Raw genomic sequence first — 18,291 nt, 5'->3', positions numbered from 1 at the left:
CGTTCCCAAACTTCCTTAAGGTCTGGACACTGGCCTCCCTAGGTAATGGCAAACACCCAAGAGAACCTGTTTCCTTTCATCTTCAATACGATCTTATGAGGTCAGGATTGTATTATCCCCATTTTACAGCTAATGGAACTGAGGGCCAAGTTCACACTGCTCCAGAACCTGAGCTCTTAACCACTGGGCCATGGAACTGGCCAGTCTCCTCTCTATCTGTTGTGGATGTCCCTTCTGGCTCTATCACAGGCCTACTTATGACCCAGTTTTTATTTCAAGATTATCAAGTTCTGAGACTTTAGACTCCAAGATGCCTTACCATAACCTTTTCTTCCTTCCTTTCTCTGTGCTTCCAAATAGTTTATTTTTTTTTTTTCAAACTTAACAACATAAAAGGAAGTGGAACTGAACAAAACAAATTGTTTTTCAGATTTTTGCCACTACAACAGACTTTGAAAATGTGCTTGCCATTATGGGTCCTCTTGTAATCTGTCTCTGTCTTTTATGTACTTATGATTGCCGCACAGGGATAGATGTTATGTCATTTCCGCCCCTTGTCACTTAACATTATGTCCCAAGCATGTCTGCTGGTCCCTATACGTTTTTTGGTTTGATTTTGTTTCACTGCCAAGGCCATTTCCTTGGACGTCTCTCTTCCGTGTCCTTTCTGTCCCCTCTGCAGGTCTTCACCAGCCCTTCCCCTCCCTGCACATGCCGCCTCTCCCAAACCACAGACTAAAACCCCTTGTTTCCCACTTGTAGAGGAAGCATTTCCCCTTCCGCCTGCTGCTTGTATTCTCTCCCGTGTCAACCCAGAGAGGCCTCCTCCTTGCGGTCTCTCTCCATCCCTTCCCTCAGGGAAACAAACACTTGTGGTTTGGGTTATCAGTATTTTAATTTCTATCAGTATGGAGTCTGATTAGTGGTGATTCATGGTTTCAGATCCCCCCAGTCAGTAAGAAGGCTTCCTGCCTGCAGCTGCTGTCCTGTATGTCCACTCTTCTTTTTGCTCATGGCAATTATTATCTGCCACAAGTTATCAGTAAACAGGAACCAAAGTCATCAGCCTATTGTACCTTAGGAGCACTGGAAGGAGTCATGGGTAAGAGGATATGACACCAGAACAGGGACCACAGAGGATGTGGTCTGTTCTCCTAGCAGGATTCCACTGGTGCAGATATTATCCTCCTACATTGCTCCCAGACTCAGGTCCAAGCAAAGGAGGTGATGGCTCTCCTTTGCCTGAAACCACTTCTAATGACACTGATGAGCAGATGGACAAACTCAGTGAATGGGGCCCAAGGTCACAAGCCAGTCAGGGATCTGCACAACTAGGAGGGAGGCAAGTCTTTCTGACTCTTAAGCCAGTGCTTTCCCTATACTAAAAAACATTTCACATCTCAGGTATTATGACAATGATCCTCAGTAAGGGATAAAGCTGTACCTCTTCCTCCCTAGTGGATATGTTTCAAATAAGAATTTCAATATTAACAAGACCACACAGAGGCCTTTGCTCCGTGTGTGTGTGTGTGTTTATGTGTTGTAAAAAATAAAGATATGAGAACAAACTACGAAGATCTGCCTCTAGACCTTCTCAGAACATTTTAAGAATTTGAAACAATGTTGTAGAATTTTTCAGTCCAGTCTTAGATTCTCTTGTAATTTCTTCAGCTGTTTCTTGTCCAGTCTTAGATTCTCTTGTAATTTCTTTAGCTGTTTCTTCTATGAGGAACAGCAAAAAGGGGGAGAGGTTCTTGAGCTGAAATGAGAAGGTCTGGTATAGGCACCTTTCACAGCTTAGTATTGTTTTCATGGTTACATTTTTTCCCCCCCAAAGAGAAGGGAATACCGACAGCTGTGCAGTATGGTGTGTCCTGCCCTCTTGTGGACACTGAGAGAGTTACCGGTGGTGAATCCAAACAGCGCTGGACCTGGTGAAGTTTTCAGGGGCTTGCAAGATAAGCAAGGGATAGTGACATCTACATTAACACTAGTTTGAGAAATTAGAGGGTCCTCTATTAGGTGTGTGAAGCATTTGGCAACAAAACATCCATTAAAAAAGATGTACCTGCCCAAAGATACAGAATCAAAGCAAACAGAATTGCCCTGTTACTATCTGAAATCGGTGCTGTTGTTGTCTTTAAAGCATTATTTCATACTGACCCAGAGAGAGAAGATTCTCTTAAGTAAATAGTTTATCTTAGGGTAGGGGAAGGATGGAGTGGGAATCTGGAGTTAGCAGATACAAACTAGGGACATATACAGAGAGAATGAATAAACAACAAGCTCCTACTATACAACACAGCAATATCCTGTGGTAAACCATAATGGAAAAGAATACAGAAAAGAATGTGTATAACTGAATCACTTTACTGTATAGCAGAGATTAACACAACATTGTAAATCAACGATATTCAATTAAAATAAATAATACATTAATTTAAAAGAGCTCATCTCTTGCATTATGCCATTTTTTTTCATTAGACTGTCACTTGAAAAGCAGCTTTTATGACAGAAGTGACAGAGGAGATTAACTTTTTAGTATGGGCCCTGCGTGCTTAGCCGCTCAGTCATGTCTGACTCTGCGACCCTATGGACTGCAGCCCACCAGGTTCCTCTGTCCATGGGGATTCTCCAGGCTAGAATACTCAAGTGAGTTACCAGCTCCTCCTCCAGGGGATCAAACCCACGTCTTCTGTGTCTCCTGCATTGCAGGTGGATTCTTTACCCATTGAGCCTTTGGGGAAGGGGGCCTACCCACAGGGGAAGCAGACATTCTGTAAAGTCTCCTGAAATATATTCTAGGAGGATAGTCTAACACTTGAAATTTGCACAAATGAAATAATTTCTTTAGTTTGTGGTACTGTTTTCATAGTGTCCCAGTTAAACAAATGGGGATCAGGTATGATCCCCATTCATGTGTTTCTACCACCATCATACTATTCCAAGTAAACTGACACGGATAATCTGAGAACAGTAACTAGTTGATACCTGTATGGTCCAAGAGAAACAAGACTTAAGACTGGCAGGTTTTTGATTGAAAGAAGGCTAAGGACGAAAAGAACCGGGACAGTGGGTTTAGAATTCTCTTCCTTTGAGCTCCTAGAGCTTTCAGCAAGAGGCGTGAGGAGGAAACCTACTACTGAGGCCCTGGCGCCCCACATTTCTACAAGCTGAGCATCGCTGCTCTGTGTTTCTGACCTTTCCTGACTTCATCTTCAGGCCACAGTCCCTCAGAAAAGAAAAAAGAAAATACTTAAGAGTACTGAGCAATCTTCCTCAAAGGAGGTCAAGGGTGAATAGTCAACGGAATCCTGAGCAACAGGAAGAAAGACGAAAAGTGGTGGAGAAGGCAAGAGGGAAAAAAAAAGCCCCGTAGGAAATGGTGCACATGAAGATAAAACTCTTGCACAATTCAGCCTTAGAGGCACCAGCCCCCTATCCCCCCTGCTCTCCCCAGTGTGATGTGGAGACCTATTGTGCCATGAGGTCTGTCTGCTTTGGCAATCGTCTGTCACTTCAGATGGAGGTAAAAATAAACCCCTCTGGGGTTTTTATGTAGATTGCATACAGCAAATTATGCAAATTCTTATTAAAGATGCATGTATGTATATGCTGTGATCAGTCACTACAATTGTGTCCAATTCTTTGCAACCCCATGGACCATAGCCCACCAGGCTCTTCTGTTCATGGGATTTGCCAGGCAAGAATCCTGGAGTGGGTTGCCGTTCCCTTCTCTAGGGGATCTTCCTGACCCAGGGATCGAACCTGAGTCTCCTGAGTCTCCTGCATTGAAGGTAGGTTCTTTTACCTGCTGAGCCATTGGGGAAACCCGTATGTAAATATGGTGACCATTAATTACTCAGCCATTTGGATTTTTTAAATGTAAAATAATTCGCTGGTAATTTTATTATTTCTCAGTTTTTATACTTTTGCTCTGGAATTATATTTTAAAACGTCAATCTAACCAGCTCTCATATTCTCTTAAGAATTTCTTTTGTTAAGTTGCTTCTCTAAAAAAGCTTAATTTGTTTGACATAGTGATCTTTTACTGTATTTCACTGTGAATTTGTGGCAACACTTTTCTTCTATAATGATTCAACATGTTTTATGTTTGTCCAAATCGTCTAGATTAAAAACACATTGCAGTTCGCTAATAAGTATTGGGATACTTAAATTGAGCAGACAAAATGCCTTCTCAAATGAGCATCTAGTATGCTTATGAGAGTAAAGATGATTAAACTCTAGAAATGATTTGATCTTTGCCAAATCTTGCATAGAAAACTGCAATTACATAGGAAATTGTCTTTCCTATTTAGGATCAGACTTGGTTTTAAAAATCACTACCAACTTTGTCAACATTAAAATAGAAGCAATAAAGATGTGAAATTTCACACAGGGGATCTACAATATTTGGATAATTATAAGCATATGGCTACTTTACATGAGATCTCTGTTAAAAGTGTATTTACTAGCACTCTGGGAAAACAGAGGTTCTCAAATTCAGGTTTATTTACATGTGCTGAGAATGTCATGTTTACTATCAATGTATCATAATCTATTCTTGCTTCAGAACTCTAAGTAGAATTAGCTAAATGATCAGAGTATCTGTTGTTTATTGCTCTCTTGTCTATTTGTTAATATCCCAGGCTTTACCTGTAAAAGAAATGGCAAGTAACAATTAACTTGGTGAATGTTTTCTCAATCATTATAGAAACAATTCCATATATTTTGTTAGAATTTAGGGCAGGAGCCTATACTGACTAGTTTCAGTAGATTCTAGTCAAATAGAATGGTTTGGTGGAACAACAATTTGATTTCTTGTTCTTTTTGAAGAGACTTCAATGTATCCATTCCTAGGAATCACTAAAAACAAAGATAAATTTGTTGTCTACTCATTTAGAATTAATTAAATGAACACTTTAAATGTGAAAAATGGTTGAAACTTTATTTGGAAATAGATAAATATGAGATTTACGAGTTTGAAATGTCACCATAAGCCCTACTTTTCCTTGAAAAGCTTTCCTTCCATGACTTTGCTTCTCAAATGCTAAGATGATGAAATGCCACAGCTACAACTTATAATGAATTGGTCTTTAAAAACAGAGTCAGAAAGTAGAATAGTGGTTGCCAGAGGCTGGGGGGAGGGGGAATGGAGAGTTAGTGTTTAATGGGTACAAAGTTTCAATTTGAGAAGATGAAAAAGTTCTGGAGTTGGATAATCATAGCGTTGCACAAGAACGTGAATATCCTAAATGCCACTGGATTGTACACTGTAAAATGGTCCCTTTTAAAGTGCAGTTTACCACAATAAAAAATACAAAGATTTAATAAAACACAATTCAAACAATGCCCATTTGTAAAATCATATGCTTAAGGGCAGAACTTTCTAGACAGCTTTGTAGACAAGCTTGGCTTTTAACACCTTTACACAGAACCTGTCAGTAGGCATAACCAGGAGTGGATTTATGCCTAACTACACAAATGTCAATGGAAAACTGCTTTAGTCTTCTGGGGCTTCCCAGGTGGCACTAGTGGTAAAGAACCCGCCTGCTAATGCAAGAGACGAAACAGCACGCGGGATCCATCCCTGGGTCGGGGAGGGCATGGCAAGCCACTCCAGTGTTCTTGCCTGGAGAATTCAAAGGACAGAGGAGCCTGGTAGGCTACAGTCCACGGGGTTGCAAAAGAGTCAGACAGGACTCAGCAACCAAACAACATTAGTCCTCTTAGGATTAAAATCCATCCCTTCTTCACCTCTCCAAAATACATGGCAACTGTGCTAAATCCCTTTTCTTCATATGATTACTTTTTCCCTTAAATAAGACCATTTCACTTTGCCTTCAGTTATTTCCACTCCCGCCTCCTTCAGACTTTTGACCACTGTCCCTTTCACCCTGAGCTCTTGCTACTCAGCTCAGCACCCGGCTGTCACCTGTCCCTGCTCCTGGGTCCCGAGTCTCTCTTTACACCCCCACCCCCCCACCTCCTCTTTCTCCCTGCCATGTGTTTCATTCTTGTTCATTTCATCACTGTTTCTAGTCTCCTTTAACTAGCTGCCATTGGGAACTGCAGCCCATCTAAAAACTTTCCTTTCACATTAATCCTAATTAAAGCACCAATTAGGATATTTGGTGCTTATATTTTCCTCTTGTAGAGGGAATTTATATTTTCCTCTTTAAGAAAATTTTCCTCTTTAAGAAAAACCAAAAAAAAAACCTACCCCTTGAGACGAATCTGTTTACTTTCCTATTTATTTACATGTGTGTCCCTTAAGAGATTTTTTTCCCCACAGTGGTCCTAAAAGGGTGGGAGGCGGGAACCCTGTCTCCTCCATGAGGATTTTATTATTTGATATTTGTTAAAATGGAGCATCAAGTAAATACGGACTGCTTCCTTGTGAAGTACATTTTTACAATTGGGTGGAACCAACATGACAATTCCCTTCCTGCATTTTTCTTTTTCAAGGTCCAAATGGCTGCTGAGGATTGTCTGACCCTCTGTTAGAAGTCAGTTAATATTTTAGCAACATTAGACAGTGCCCGACTGGCCAAGAATATCAGCGTAGAAGTGTAACACAGTAATACCTGACATTATGATTTTCATTGCTAAAGGTCTCTTACAAGCATCTTTGATTCTCCTGGCATTCAGGCCTCCTACTGCAAGCTAGCCCTAACCTCTCTCCCGTTACTCCCGGCAGTTCCATTAACACCTGGTGTCCTGGAACCTTTGACCCCGCCTGTGTACCCTCACCACTGACTTCCTGCACAGGCAGGGGTCTCACCTGGAAGGCTGGCCTGTCTGCATCCTCTCCTCATCAGCTCTTAGCAGTAACAGTTACAGTCCCACGGTGCCCACTCCCACCCAGCACCTGATGTGGCCTGATGTGGACTGTGGGGGCGTGGATGCGAAGGGCAAAGAAAGAAACGTGCTTGGATGATTTTTTCAGCTTCCCTGCCTTCCGTGTTCCTTGACCACCTACACATACACATGCACACACACACTCACACCTCTTCTGAGAGTAAGAAACATTGGTTGGGGTTCATCTTATAGAGGTGATAATATTCTAGGGCCATATATCACAAACATTTTCCCAAAAAACCACAAGGAGGATAGTTTGAGTCTTTGAGAAACTCCCAAGCACATGACAAGGAGAAACACAGAAAGTCAGATTTGAGGAAAACCTGAGAGGTCACTTATTTCAACGGGCCCCACATAGAGGCAGGCTTCCCAGGCAGTGCTAGTGGTAAAGAACCTGCCTGCCAGTGCAGGAGACTTAAGAGACATGGGTTCCATCCCTGGGTTGGGAAGATCCCCTGGAGAAGGGCATGGCAACCCATTCCAGTATTCTTGCCTGGAGAATCCCACGGACAGAGGAGCCTGGCAGGCTATGGTCCATAGGGTTGCAAAGAGTTGGACACGACAGAAGCGACTTAGCATGCATGCAAATGGGTGGTGTATAATAATGGTACAGCTTGCCCAGTCACAGATCCTGGCTGTCCTCAGGTCTACAGCCTTAGCATGTAGACTACCTTAGCAAAACCTCTCCTGGGCTCGCCTTCCACAGCTGTGACATGGGGGCCAACATAGCATCTCACTGGCAGATCTGCAGTGAATTGTGCATGTAAAATACTTGGAACAGAGATTAGCACATAGAAACATCTTAACTGTTAGCAACATTATTATTTTACAGACTAGAAAAAGAGGCTGAGGTGTATCCTGAACAGGGTCTCACAGTTGGTGGCAGAGCTGGAATAAGAGCTGGGTTGCAAAACCACGTCCTCCCAACTCCTGTTCAGCCAGGTAAGAGAAAGAGGGCTGCCCCTTCATCAGATTCAACATGATTCGAAAGGCTGATTTGTTTAGATCAGAAAGAGGACTGATCAGAGTGTAGAGAGCCTTATTAATGCCTTCTAATCACTTTCCAGGCATGCTGGATTAAAAACAAATGGGATTTTAATATTGTGACCCAATTTCAAATGCTCCAGATTACAATGTTTTACAAACTGTGGGTTGTAACACATTAGTGGGTTATCACATCAGAGTCATGAGTCATGGCCCGCAGCTTTTTTTCACTGAAAGAACAGAATGGAATGAGATAGAATAAAATACAATAGGATAGGAAATACCAGCATGTCTTATGCTACATAGTACAAATATTCTCTTGGAAAACCGTTGTGTGTGTGTGTGTGTGTGTGTGTGTGTGTGTGTGTGTGTGTTGTGGGTTGCCCCTGTAAAAACTTGGAGGAGCTGCTGGGTCTTTGTTGCTGTGCAAGGGTTTTACCTAGTTGCCGCAGGCGATGGGGGACCGGGTGGGGGGCTACTCTTCATCATGTGCTTGGACTTCTCATTGAAGTGGCTTCTCTTTTGGAGCACAGGCTCTAGGCGCGCAGGCTTCAGTCTTTGCAGCACATGGGCTCAGGACTTTTGGCTCGAGGGCCTTAGAGTGCACCAGCTTCAGGAGTTGTGGCCCACGGGCTTAGTTGCTCCACGGCATGTGGAATCTTCCTGGACCAGGGATCGAACCCGTGTCTCCTGCACTGGCAGGCAGATCCTTATCTACTGCTCCACCAGGAAAGTCCAACACTCTTAAAAGTACTTTTTTTAGAAAGGATTCCATAATACTTTTTAGCAAGGCATACAGCTATTCCTTTGGAATAAATGCCCTATTCTACTAATTTCTTTGCCTGGGTGCTCACCTACTTCAACAGTGTCATTCATTCCAGGCAAAAGAAGAGGAGAACAGAGGAGTCACGTATTAAGGGGGCGGGGGGCAGGGGGCAGTTTCCAGGGAAGGGGAGGGGCTGCTCACGGTGGCCATTCTCCAGAAAACCATCTGGGACCAGCCCTGACCATAGCCTCCAAGTTTCCAGCAAGACGGGGTGCATTGGCCATGTGATTAATGGCCGAAAAAAAACATTAGAGGCCATCAGTTCGAATGCAAGGAGGATTAAAAGCTGGAGTCAGTGTCTCCCAGGACAGAGCTCACCCAAGGAAGCCCATTAAACAAGCAGATGTTTCCTTAAAGGTTGTCTGCAAAATGTGCAAACTGACAAAATGTTTACAGAATCCCTAGGACTCCACCAGCTAGGCTTACCTTTTAACAAATTGTTCTGATGGCTCTACAATTAGCACAGTCCTGGGGTTATCTTTCTTACGTGGCTGCAGATGAAAGCAAACCAATAACTGAGGCCAATTAATTCAAGCTGCCATTTTCCCCCACCCCCGACACACACACACACAAACTGGAAGAGATCTTCACAGCAACTGTCCAAAGTGATTATTTCATTCGAGACTCTTTTATAAAATTCAAATACATAGGCAGCAAACTTAACCTGGTTGTTCCTGGCCCTTTCCCTGCATGTGTGTGTGCTAAGTGCTTGCTAAGTCGTTTGGTCATGTCCAACCCTTTGTGACTCCATGGACTGTTAACCTACCAGGCTCCTCTGTCCATGGGATTCTCCAGGCAAGAACACTGGAGTGGGTTGTATGCCCTCCTCCAGGGGATCTTCCCGACCCAGGGATCAAACCCACGTCTCTTACATCTCTTGCATTGGCAGGCAGGTTCTTTACCATTGGCACCACCTGGGAAACCCAGCTCTCTCTCTGGCTCCCATCAAATCCCTGTTTCTGAAATTCATTCACTTAGAAAAACTCAATCCATGCTGGATATCTTCCAGGTGTACTAACATGCTTTAGACCTAGATAGTCAAATGTCTCTAAGGAAATTAATGAAGAAACCCATGAGAAATCCCTAGCAGAGAGCCTGAGGGAAGGGCCAACCATCTGGATGCCTGCAAATCTCGCTGTCCTTGTGGGAGCATCCTTTTGTTAATAATTCCCCTTAAAACATCTGAAACCTGCATCTCAGATTAATGCTGAGAAAACCAGCATTTTCCTGCTCCCGATATTTCTGGGGAATCATGGAGCAGTAGGTTTCCCCAGTTCCCTCTTGTTCCAGGATCCTCTTCAGGCGGAATACTCACTTCCCTATCCTTCTCAGTTTCTTCTTGCCATCTTGTCTTCAACGTGATTATCATCCTTGATCCCTGGCTCCCCACAGCCCTCAGGATGCCACGTATGCTAGGCACACTACACTGCAGGTGTAGAGAAGTTACACGGCCACAGGCCCGGGAGGTGACTGATAAAGTCACTTTAGAGGCCTTTGTCCTCGAGCGGTCTCCCTGGAGCCCACCTCTGAGACCTTTTCACTGGTCCTGTCTCTTCTCCATCCTCCTAGCTTCTGCCCTGTTTCCTCACCACCACCACCACCACCACCCCTTTCTCTTGTAGCTTTTCCTGGGAATCTCAAAATCCCACTTCCTTATTATATAAATCAGATCCGCTCCTGTCTCCTCCCTCACTGCTGCTCAAAAGAAACGAGGCCTTTCTTTTGAGCCTCAGGAAAACGCCTCGCAAAGCAACAGTCAACCAGGAGAGCCTGCCTCCACCTGTTACATAGCAGAGCCTGCAAAAAGGTTGACATTTACAGCTTCATTTTCTTTTGTTTTCTAGCTTTTTGTTTTGAGTCGGGCTACATTCTTGGAGAAGGCATCCTTACCTTGCCCGGAAATATGTAATCTTCAAATGCAGAAGTGGTACCCATTTTGTAAAAAATTTGTTTCTAATATCTAATAGCATTTTCCCTCTTCTCGCTATTATAGACATTTCAAAAACTTTCTTGACTCAGAAACTGATTTTTAAAACCTGTGACAGTCTTCCCGACCCAGGAGTCAAACCTGGGTCTCCCGCATGGCAGGCGGATCCTTTACCAACTGAGCTATCAGGTAAGCCCTGTAAATCTGAGGTGGATGATAAATCTCTATTTTACCATGTTTTAATATTTTTACTATTTCACTATTTTTAGTATGACCTGCCTGATGTTCCAATAAGGTCTCATCTCTTTTTAATATTCAAGTAGTCATTTGCTGTTAACAGAGCCCCAGTTGCTCCTGTTCTCTCCTCTTACTTTCTTGCCACCTCCAGTTGAATGGTTTGAGAACCTCAGAGACTTAACTGAGTCCAAAGGAGCCAGCCTTTCCCTCTTTCTCCAAAATTTAGCTCTTAAACGTTTGGGTTCTCTGGCTAAAGCTTTGATGTTTGTGCTCCAGCTCTGTTCTCAACTCTGCCTTTCTAACAAGATGTCAAAGTCAAGAGTGACTCCCAGACTCAAATATACACTGACCCTCCCTCTCTCCTTCCTGTGCCTTCTCTTCAAGGATCTTTGGGATCCTTTCCGTCATGGACTTTAGTTGGGACCACCTCAATCCATCAGAAAGATTCTAATCAGAAAGGAAGTGCTCTGAAGTCTTGATTTCTTCTCCTCCAACTGTAACTCTTGCATATTCCCCATCCTGCTCCCAAATCACCAGATCTACTAAGGAGCATTGGGGAAAGCATCTCTGCTTGGCCACAAAAAATCCGATTTCACTTGCCCCTCTGCCCAAGACCAAGGAGCACTCACATATCTGAGGACTGTCCATGTGACTTTACGCCGAAAAATAAGATATGCTCCACAGCGACAGACTCAAGAAGTAATAAACAAGTTCTCTTGCTGGACAAAGCAGTCATTATAAAAGTTATAATTTAAATTCCCTCTCATCATACTATGTTTTAAAAAATCATGTATTTGTAAATAGGTCTCCCCATTAAAGTCTTTATTGTTGTTCTTCCTACAGGGCCGGCTATAGCTCACATGAGAGTTTTGGGGAGAAATTTGTAATAAAAGTAATTTGAGGTTCAAATGCCAATGTTGACATCTGTGAGATATAATGCATGTGTCTGACACTTAATAAAACTCTGTAAATCTTGTAAATTGCCTTCCCAAACCATTCCTTTAGTTGCTGTTAACATCTTTGGAATTTTGGTGATCATATGCTGAATCTCATTATGTTTAAAACCTAGTTCAAATGATAAACCTGAAAGAAAGTAGAGTTGATATGAATCACGAGTAAAAATAGTTGTTTTGGTAATATGCCAGAGGACACATTGATTCTTTCAAAATTTAAAACAAGGACATTAAAATCTGGAGATGTCTGTGCTAATGCCCTTAAGGAATCATAGCTTCCTGCTTCTGGGATAACTTGAATTTTAAACCCCTCTCTTGGGGATAAGCTACTCACAGTCTGATGACTATCATGGAGATCACCAAAAGCAGCTATTATAATTACAAGATAGAGGAACCGTACCCACAGGAGGCCTGGTCAGGTTATCAGTACGGACCCAACACCATGTGCGTGCTAAGTCACTTCAGTCGTGTCCAACTCTGTGTGACTCCATGGACTATATAGCCCGCCAGGCTCCTCTGTCTATGGGATTCTCCAGGCAAGAATTCTGGAGTGGGTTGCCATGCCCTCCTCCAGGGGATCTTCCCAACCCAGGGATCGAACCCATGTCTCTTACATCTCCTGCATTGGCAGGTGGGTTCTTTACCACTAGCGCCACCTGGAAAGCCCCTCTACACCACACAGAATGGCAATACAATTTTCAAAGTGCTTTCTGAGCCTCTGCTCCCAAGCACGCTCACCCCAGACATAGGGAGAGGTGTAGGACCGAGGTTGGGCCAGCCTTGGTACGCGACCCCTTCCCCCCTCACCTCTGTGATTGGTCTGCAGTTGAAGAAAGATGAGTGCTGAGCCAATCAGGATCTACACCCAGATTTCTCTAAGAGAAGTTAGGAAGGAGGACTGCTTTACGCTACACAGGCAAAGCTGAAAAGATGTCAGCAAAGAACTGCCAGCAACTTTGGTTCTCGTCCTCCAGAGAAAACTAGCTCTCTGGAGTAGAGAATGGAGCCCACATCCCAGAGAGGTGAAGATGAGAGGAGAGCTTTGAGAAAGGGAGTCTCTAGAGCCACCATCTGTAGTTCACCTCTGCCCTCTTCAGCTGAAGCTAGTTTCAGTCAGGTGTCCGTCACTTGCAATCAAAAGAGTTTTGAGTAACTCGAAAGTTGCTTCCAGCTACTGAGGTCCCCAGACGCAAGCCCAAGGCTAACATGGTCAGATGTTCTTTCACTGCTATGAGTCATAGCAAGAGTGCATTCTGATGGATCCTAATTGCAGTGTATGCTTGCTCAGGCTGGGTTTCTGACACTTGCATTTGACTTTTCTGGATTCATTTTCTCTTTCCTCAATTTCTCCATGAGTCGGTGGCCCTCGGGAGAAACGCTGTTTCTGCTCCTCCTCTAGAAAAGTACAACCCATTTCCTTCTATGCATATGATCAAAAAGAGAAAAAGAAACACTTCTCAGGTCAAAAGGAAAGACCGGAGTGCCAGCTCCTTGTGAACAGGAGGAGTCTGCCAGAGGTTCCTCCTCAGGGAGGGACTTGTCCTACCCAGGTGCGTCGGCTGGTTAGTTTTGAGAGCTTGTTGTTGTTCAATCACTAAGTCATGTCTGACTCTTTATGATCCATGGACTGCAGCCCGCCAGGCCTCCCTGTCCTTTGCCATCTCCCAGAGTCGGCTCAAACTCACGTCCATTGAGTTGGTGATGCCATCCAACCATCTCATCCTCTGTCATCCCCTTCAGTTCAGTTCAGTTCAGTCGCTCAGTCATGTCCGACTCTTTGCGACCCCATGAATCACAGCACACCAGGCCTCCCTGTCCATCACCAACTCCAGGCCTCCCTGTCCATCACCAACTCCAGGAGTTCACTCAGACTCACATCCATCGAGTCAGTGATGCCATCCAGCCATCTCATCCTCTGTCATCCCCTTCTCCTCCTGCCCTCAATCCCGCCCAGCATCAGAGTCTTTTCTCTTCGCATGAGGTGGCCAAAGTACTGGAGTTTCAGCTTTAGCATCATTCCTTCCAAAGAAATCCCAGGGCTGATCTTCTTCAGAATGGACTGGTTGGATCTCCTTGCAGTCCAAGGGACTCTCAAGAGTCTTCTCCAACACCACAGTTCAAAAGCATCAATTCTTCGGCGCTCAGCTTTCTTCACAGTCCAACTCTCACATCCATACATGACCACAGGAAAAACCATAGCCTTGACTAGACGAACCTTTGTTGGCAAAGTAATGTCTCTGCTTTTGAATATGCTATCTAGGTTGGTCATAACTTTCCTTCCAAGGAGTAAGCGTCTTTTAATTTCATGATAGGGCCCCAATTTATGCAGACCTTGTCATGGATGCCTATGTACTCGCACACCTGCTACCTGGATGCCATGCAATGAATATGTGCAGAATGAATGAGAGCACGATCAGGTAGAGAATGATGGAAGGAGAAAGGCGTCTTTCACCCTTCAGACCGCGTTGTTCTCTTCCTCTCTTCCAGGAGCACTGTTTACATTCCAGTCATCCTCACCCTACTGCACAGCAGTTCCCTTTTGTATATATTTATCCCCCATAAGACAATGAAGAGCCCAGGGCAAAGGGGCGTCTATGCAACACAGTGGAAAGTAGTGTTTCAAGAGTTATTAATTGAATGGTGGGTGAATGAACAGAGAGTCTGAGTTACGGATTTTCTAAATGTATTTTTATTATTTTCTAAACCATAACAGCTACCAGCGTTTCCAAGTGAAGGCTGCCAGCATTTCCAAGTTGGCCCTGAGACCAACTCTTCTGGCCCTGTTGAGACTCACTTTTGAATTCAGTCTGTTTACACACAATGAAAAGTTGTGGACCAAAAGCTTTGGATCACACACCCTAGCAATCTTTGCAGTGTTCATTTGCTTAACAAGTGCCTTCTCCATAAACCTACTGTGGGTCAGCTAGATTCAAAAGTATGCCCAACAGAAGAGTCCTGATGGCTGTGTTGATCCCCATGGGGACTCACCTGAAGAGAGAGGCTCTGGAGACAGTGCTGGACGCCAGAGGCCTGATGGAGTGCTGGCTCTTCAGGGCCAGGGAAAGGATGAATCTTTCGAGGTGAATGAAGAGGCAGATCTCAGAAGTGCTTCTCCCTGAAATTATTTCAAAGCCTTCCTCAACTTCCATAGAAAGCCACGTGCTTCTCATGCCCAGAATCACTATTTGTCCTTTTACGCCTGGAATTATCAGTGCCTTCTTGTTGTCATTTAGTCCCTAAGTCGTGTCTGACTCTTTGTGACCCCATGGACTGTAGCCCGCCAGGCTTCTCTGTCCATGGGACTCTCCAGGCAAGAATACTGGAGCGGGTTGCCATTTCCTTCTCCGGGGTGGGGGGCGGGCATCTTCCTGACCCACTTCTCTTGCATTGGCAGGTGGATCCTTTACCACTGAGCCACCAGTTAGTTCCCTGAAAACCATTTAAACCAGCCTCCTGGTTTCTTGTTCATCTTGAGATCGGGCCGGAAGGAATCAAGGAAATCCTGCCTTATTTAACTGTTAGTGGCCTTACTTCAAAGCAATGAGCCAATTATCGACTCTAAAATGGGTCTAAAATACTTAGTTTTATTTCACGGGGTCATACCTGTTAAGTTCTCTCTGATCAGAGCAGCAGCGACACCAGAAACCAGGCTGATGGTGCCCTCTGGTGATCAAACAGCGACATGAGCCTTTGAAATTCTGGAAGCTGGGGCAGGGGGAGGAAATTAATTAATGCCCCCAGGAGAGGAACCGTCTTTGATACACCCTGATAATCCTGTTCTTGTCTGAGACGCGGAGAGTCCAGCACCACTGCCCTGGAAACATGGCCTGGTAGCCCAGCATCATCTTGGGGGTTTGTGGGCCGGGAGGTCAAACCCAGCCTCTTGTTACATTAATTAGTTACATTAATATAGAATGTCACTCTACTCCCCTGCGCCGGAGAGAACAATGCCCCACGGACCCACACTCAGCATGCCCTTTATATCCCGGCTGAGACGAGGCTAAGGAGAATGTGTAGTGTAGATGCATTGGGTATTGGGTATAAAGTGATTAAAGAGGCAAGCACTGAGCCTGGGGTGGGGAGGGGTTGGGGAGGAAACAACCCCAGAGAGGCCAAAGCCTGTGCTCTGGCCTCCATGCGTCTGCACGATGGGGAGTCCAGTGCCCAGCCTGACTTCCTCCCAATCAGCAGGGATGCAACCCATCAAAAGGTACCTACAATCCTCCTGCCTCCTCCTTGGAATGGCCCAGCCAGCAGCAAACGCAGCATGTGAACTTGGCCCAGAGGAAGTGGGTGCCCTCTAGAATGGGCCTCCATTCTGGCAGTGGGCATCTCCATGGCAACCACCAGAGGATGGATCCTGCCCATCCAATTGTTCCAAAAATCATGACAATGGGCTCTAATGGTCCAAGGGATGAGGAAGTAGTTTTTCTTCTGATCGTGTAGCTTCTGCAATGCTTAGAAAAATGAAGGAATCATGTGACTCTATAGGCATTTTTCACCAAAGATGTATTTTTATGAAACTTGAATGGGACATAGGTTGAAGTTGTCTATGATCAAAGCCTAGAGAATTCTGGATTGTTAGAAACAAAACAACAGTCAACCTGACTGTTCTTTCCTGGAAATGAAATTAATGATGATAATAATAATATCATTGAGTTTTGACTGAAAATATAAGTGCTTTTAATACATTATTCATTCATTGAATGTGCCAAGCATGGGATATACCACAGTGGACATGTCTTTGTGAAACTTACGTGCTAGTCAGGGGAGGCAGACAACAACCAAGTACGTAAGGAAAGGCCGTTTCAAATCGTGATGAGAGTTACGTAAACAATAAAGCATAGTAGTGTGACAACGGTGTTCAGGAATGGCCATTTTTGATGGGGTGGTCAGAAACGAGCTCTTTGTGGAGAGGATATTTTCTCTGAGGCCTAAATGAGGAAAAGAAACTCGCCACACAAATCTGATGGGAGAGCCCTCTGGGCCAAGGAAACAGCACGTGCAAAGGCCCGGAGGTGGGAAGAAGTTTGGCATGTCTGGGAAACAGAAAGACAGAATCCTTCTAACTGCCCATGACATATTCTTGTTTTGTTGTTGTTCTCATTTTGCAGATGAGAAAAAGCTAGAGAGGTAAGTAGCTCCAGACCCTGTAGCTCAAGAGACGGAGCTGGGACCCCAGTTGGACTTCCCCGCAAGAGACCAGCCCTCTCGAGGGAGGGCATGCTGTCCTTCATGGGAGAGGACCAGGGGCTGAAGCCCTTGGATGGCAGTGATGTCCCAATTCCCCCAGCTTCCCATGTACCTGGTGACCTCGCTGGTTTTTTGTGAAATGTTCACCTTCTCTTCTCCTTGAGGCTCCTTCCCTATGGCTCTTCTCTCTCTCCCAACTCAGGGGCAGCTCCAGGAAAGAAGGGATCCTGCATTCATTTTTCAAAACCAGTGAGATGAACGGGCTGAGAGGTGCAGAGAGATGTGTGAGACAGCAGAGGAAATCTGACCTGTCGCATCCCTTTCAGGAGAAGAAACTTTAGGGTGAGAGGAGGTCATTTAGTTCATCCTTCTGCCACAGAGCAGGCGGACGTTGCGGGAGTGGGGGGACTCAAACAGCTTCAGGTAGATAAAAATCTCGTCCTACTGTAAGGAGCAGGGGCTAAATATCTCTTCATAGATGGAACTTGCTGATTGTATAGGAGAAAATCTATAAATGCAAAAAAATGATTGACAAATAAATACACCCAACTAAATTTAGAGTAGAAATACAGCAAAGCCAATCCTGTGTTCAAATGTATTGACCGGAATGGAAAATATCCTTCCCTGCATACTTTTAACTCACCCTCTGGGTTTTCCCCTGAGCTTGGGGCATCCCTTGGAATAGTAATAAGTGCAGTCGCTCAACTGAGTCTGACTCTTTGCGACCCCATGGACTGCAGCACGCCAGGCCTCCCTGTCCATCACCAACTCCCGGAGTTTACTCAAACTCATGTCCATTGAGTCGGTGATGCCATCCAACCATCTCATCCTCTGTCGTCCCCTTCTCCTCCCACCTTCAATCTTTCCTAGCATCAGCGCCTTTTCCAATGAGTCAGTTCTTTGCATCAGGTGGCCAAAGTATTGGAGTTTCAGCTTCAGCATCAGTCCTTCCAATGAATATTCAGGACTGATTTCCTTTAGGATTGACTTCATTGGAATTGTAACAGTAGTAGCTAACTTAACTGAGGGCTATGAAATGTCAGACTTTGGCCCCAAATACTTCATGATAAATTTTGAAGCAAGTCCAGTTATTATCATTCTACATATTTTAATGAGCAAAGTCTTACTTAGCTCTTACTCTGCTTCAGGTACCATTGTAGTCCTTTCCACATATTAATTCACTTAATCCTCATTGCGCTCTTATGTGGTAGGTATTACTAACTCCATTTTATGGATGTGAAAACTGAGGCTAAAGGCAATTAGGATGAGCCTCATTTAACTTCTATGCAGAGTACATCATGAGAAATGCT

This window comes from Bos indicus, chromosome 14 (assembly GCF_029378745.1).
Source record: "Bos indicus isolate NIAB-ARS_2022 breed Sahiwal x Tharparkar chromosome 14, NIAB-ARS_B.indTharparkar_mat_pri_1.0, whole genome shotgun sequence".
Classification (NCBI taxonomy): Eukaryota; Metazoa; Chordata; class Mammalia; order Artiodactyla; family Bovidae; genus Bos; species Bos indicus.
This window is presented reverse-complemented; position numbering follows the sequence as displayed.